Here is a 5,467-nt window from a genome sequence, read left to right as displayed (position 1 = left end):
TTTTTTTGAGAATTTCATTTATTTTTACAGGAATTAAGGTAAAATAACATTAAATAGAAATTTTAATCACAGCATCAAATTTCACAGTTTTTTTATGTACAACTATGAATCGTGAATTCAATAAATTTGCTTTTATTTAATTACATCAATGAATGTTATTATCCATCAATTTCAAATCATTTGATGAGATTTAAACTATAATTACTAAGCCATGCCATTTAACTCATCAAACCTCTGCTATATCTTAAGTATGTTTGTTTTTAGAATTTGATAATCCCATCACGTATTCCAAATTAGAAAATCACCCTCGCAAGTGCAATTTTCCAATTCATGCAAATCAACGTGGAGAAGCCCACCGATTTGGTTGATAATCTGTTGTTTGTTTTTCTAGTGGCTGGCAAAATTACACCAAATCAGAAGGAAAATTGATTCCGAATGCGAATCGTACGTTGGGTTAGATGATGGCCAGGTAATTTCCAATGTGTTTTCGATAAATGGTGTAATTACAGTACGAGGTTGAATAAAAAAATACACACACACATAAATCACTCACTCGTGCTATCAGCAGTGAGGGAATCGGTCTGTACAGAGCTTAGCTGCAATTGCGTAGGTAATTTTGAGTTGTTAGAAGAGGTAAATTGTGGGGATTTACTCGTTACTGAGCGAGCCGCTATTACAATGTTGGTTGATGATATTGTAAGCGAACTTGAGCGTGAAATTATTTCATGGGAATTTGCTGTAGGTTTGCAATGTCACTGTCATCGGTTGGAGCAATTTGAAGTGATAAGTTCTTGGAATTGACAGTGTTTATGGGGTGTAATCATGTTAGTTTTGATCTACTAGGCAATCCACGTTCCTTTGGAGATTTTTTTTTGTAAATGTTATTTAACATAGGAGTAACAAATAAATTCAACCCACTCTATTCAATTTTCAAACCGCCACTGTTTGTGACACCATCATTCGAGGAGTGGTCAGCAATTCGTTTCGGACTTCATTTGGCAGTTGCGTTTCGTGTCCTCTTATCATCTACGCAAAGTTCGCAAAGAACCCCGGTGCAGTGCCATCTGACCAGAGTAGTTCCAAACATTTGGTAAGCCGCGGGAAAAGAACAATTATTTCGACAAAATTATTTTCTATTAGTTTCGGTCACCGGACCCCGGTCCGAGCAGGTCGCTCCAATTGCTGGCCATGTGTGGACCTCTAATGGCCACCACTCCGGTCACAGCCCGTGGCCGCGCCAAAACCGATTCGATGATGACGCTCGAGTGATAATGACCCCGGACCTGGAGAGTTGGCGGGGCCCCGGAAGCCATCGCGAGAGAGAGAGCTTCACATAATAACAATTAACAATTATAATGTGGTGTCCGTGTGGCGGCCATCATCGGGGAGACCCCGCCGGGGGAATGCCACCGGGACCGGTGACCATGGCGCACTTGAGCGGTAAAACGCACCGAGTTCGGGTCCGATTGTCATCGGTATCTGGTACCGTCTTTGGGTGACAGTTTGAACATTTTATAATAATCGAGGAATAATATTTAGAAAAAAAAATGTGAAAGCAAAAACATCAAGTTAAAATCCAAAACATGTTTCAAAAACTGCCCATCAACGGTAGCAACGGCAATTTTAACAACAAAGTAGTGGCTGCACTGCCGAGAAATTGATATCCGACCCTATCATAATTATCTGATAACGATCTTCGTTTGCTTTTTCGGGTGGGTATTTCTATCAAGCAACTCTCTCAAAAGTGCATAGGAGTCCCGAAACCCCGTAAGGCCACGTGTGAGTGTGGTGCGGCTACTGGAGCGTGTGAGCTCATGTGAGTGCGTTTATGTCATTTGTAATGTGTCACCAGAGAATTAGATCACAATCGCTACTAATTGTTTTTATTTTTTGGGTTTGGATAACCTTTACATTTCAATTATAACGTGAGTGGGCAAACCTTAACTGGTCTTAGTGAGTTAAATAATATTAAAAAAAATTGGTTGATTTTAAGATGGTTTTTGAACTAAAATCTTGTCAATTAAATGAACCTTTTTATTTTACTGAATACCACACTTGGTTACAAGCCAACCCTTATGTCTATATACACCGCCGTACCTAGGGGTTGGAATAAGTAGATATTTATAACAGAACGGGCGCCAAAAGTAAAACTTGATCATTTGAATTAAAGCATAGAAAATAATGTTTTTTTTTAATGCAAAATACTTGGTGCACCAAAATTTACTATTTGAATATTTTTACCGGAGTATATTTGATAATTAATGTTGAAAAACGAATTGTTTTTTTATTGCATTAAATGGGCGCCCAAGTAACACCAAATTTCAGGAGTTTTACAAAAGCTCTTTAAACTAGCTACAGCATTAAAAAAACACACTGTAGCATAATAAAATTCAATTCAAACTTTTTTCAGACTAAATTTTTTTGTAACAATATGCTTTTTTTTGTTAGCTGAATCTCAATCTGGCCTCAGATAAGATAAATTATCAAAATATTGATTTTCGGTCATATATTGTGTTTCTATGAAGTAAAATTAAACATTAAGTTTCGAAATTTAATCTTTTTAGCATAAAAATGGCCTTAATCAACAAACTAATAAAAATACTTGTGGTTTGGTTAAGCGTTTTAGCAGAGTGCATTACTATGAATACAAAGAGACGAGTTGTTCCTTTCAATTCCGCTATCTATTTTTAATATCTTGACAGATACGTATTTCGTCTACTACTTGCAGACTTCATCAGTGTTCTGTTCTCGACTCGAAATACATTTTTTAATGAAAATGTTACTTTCATAACACAAAAAGTGAGCATTTCGATGCCTCTGTGCTCTCTTGTACTAAGCTTGCTGGTTTTCCTATCTAATTAGCATTAGAGAGCACAGAGGCATCGATTTGGTGTTTTATTCATTATATCGTTTTGCTAAGTTTCACCAGAATTGACCTTTTTTTTAAATCTTCCTCTTCAAATTGTAAAATTTCAAAATGTATTTCTGGTTTAGGCTATTCCAGTGTTATTTCGCAATTTTTTTACATTTAGTAAATATTAAAAAAGAAGTACAAAAAATATAACATGTTTTTTTTTTTAATATTCAATATTAATCGGCTTTGTTTAGAAACATTGAGTTTACTAGAATTAAATTTACAAATTTAAAGTGTTTTGAAAACGAAAATACAGACTAAACATTATTTTAAATATTAAAATGAATCGAAAAAATAAATAACACGAAAAAAAATGAAAAAAAACACTCACAGTTTTTCATATGTTTTCTTTTGTTTATTCAATTCATTTTATAATTAAAAATTATGTTTTGTGCAAAAAGTATCTTTTTCAAAACTTTTTTTCGTAAAATCGCGATAACTCGTGATGTTTACATGCAAACCCCTTATGTATACATATCAAAATTTTTGTAATTGTCTGCTCTACAACTTTGTAGAACATTGTTACACTCTAAAAAATAACCCTGCAAAGTTAGAACAAACACGAAATTTTAAAATGAAAAATTTTGTTCTAAATGAAAAAATGACCCTTCTGGGTCAATGTAGATTCGAAAAGTACATTAAATTTCCCATAAAATGACATGTTCCAAAAAATTTTACAGTCGAGTAACGGAAAATGGGAGTATTTTTAAAACTTTTTTAGTGTTTTTTTCGATGAAAAATACGTTTTTTCGGAATTCTGAGTACGCCATCAAATCGGGCGTCTAATTTTATATAAAAGTCCCTTTGACACCAAATTTCTATCTCATCACCGTTTCAGGCTGCAAATTATTGAAAAACACCTCTTTTTTCGCATGTTCAAAAATGGAAGGGGTCGTACCGCCCCTCCGTCACGAGATATCAAAAAACGGACCTCGGATTCGTGATCAGGGACAAAAGTTACCCCTTAGGACAAAGTTTCACGCAAATCGAAGAGGGGTCGGGGCAACTTTTCCCGATTTCGTGTGAGTTGGTAGAGAATTACCCTAATAACATTAAAAAAAGTTTCATCATAAATTGCTAAATATTGTAAATTATCTTAAATTTATTTATATAAAGTTTGTGCTATCTCTGCATGTTGAATACATCAACATAAAAAAAGTGCAAAGTTACTTCCGTAATTAATAAATTAAAACTGTTTGAAGCAATCTTTGAAAATTTACAGTGAGGGCCGCCGAATTGATGCTTATAGCCAGGGATGGTATTTTCTCGTTTCCTCGCCGATGGCGAGGGCTTTAAGATATCGTCCCTCGCTCAAATAATCAAATTTTCGGCGTTCTCCCAAAACTGTATCAAGAGAGCGAAGCGAAAACGACGCCGATGAAATAGCGAGCAACGAACAAACCGATGCGTAAGACGGAAAAAAATCTCTCACACAGCCAGTCCCCTCGCTCAAAAAGCAAGAGAAAGAGCAATTGTGAAATTCTCTCGCCCGTAAGCCCTGTAGAAATGAGTTCATTTGTGTGCGTGAGCTCCAGTGTATTATATAATATAATATAATATTCGCGATAGCAAGCCGATCATCACTCGGCTGCGAAAGAGAAGAGAAATTTTAAGAGACGAGGAACGCACCGAAATATGCATCAATGCGATGGCGATGGTTTACCCAGGCTTGCCACACGTACAGATATTTTGGGCACAGACCAATCACTCAAACAAGTATTACATTAAAGAAAAACATTTTTATCAAAAACTAAACAAGCAAAAAGATGCAAAAAATGTTTATCTTTTTAGTGTAGTTTACAAAAACTACTCAAATGCATTTTAACTGTAAAAATAATTAGTTTGAGTGTTTGGTCTGTGCCCAAAATATCTGTACATGTGGCAAGCCTGGATTAACCTACCCTGCTTATAGCCAAGGGCGCCGTGAACGAATCTGGTACGTTTCGCCGAATGTCGTTTCGCCGAATGGACATTTCGCCGAAGGTCGTTTCGCCGAATTTAAAAAAAGATTAAAATTAAAGGTAAAGAAAAATATAAAAACACCAAAATTACCAAAAGCTTAAACAAAGAACGATTCATGTTTGAAAGAATGCAAAAACTCACAGAAGTACCTATTCTCAAACCCTTTTTTAGTACTTTTTTTATTCATTTTTTTTCTTTTTATTATTTCCTTTTTCGTTTTCTCTTTTTTTTTTAATTCGGCGAAATGCACATTCGGCGGAACAACCTATTCGGCGAAACGACATTCAGCGAAATGTCCCACACCCGTTAACTTTTAAAAATAAACCTGCAAAGTTAAAAAAACACATTTTTAAATGGTTTGTTTTTTGAGGTAAAAAATACTCTTATGTGTTATTGGAAATTCAAAAAGTACATTAAATTTCCCATTAAATTACATGTTCCAAAAAATTGAACTTGAATTGAAATTGAACAATTGAGAAACGAAAATAAGCATAGGGCTAAGACTTATTTGTAATGTTTTTTTTTTTCGATGAAAAATACGTTTTTTTTTGTAATTATGAGAGCGCCATCAAATATGCGTCCAATTTTATA

This window comes from Culex pipiens, chromosome 2 (genome assembly GCF_016801865.2).
Source record: "Culex pipiens pallens isolate TS chromosome 2, TS_CPP_V2, whole genome shotgun sequence".
Taxonomy (NCBI): Eukaryota; Metazoa; Arthropoda; class Insecta; order Diptera; family Culicidae; genus Culex; species Culex pipiens.
Note: the sequence above shows the minus strand (reverse complement) of the source record.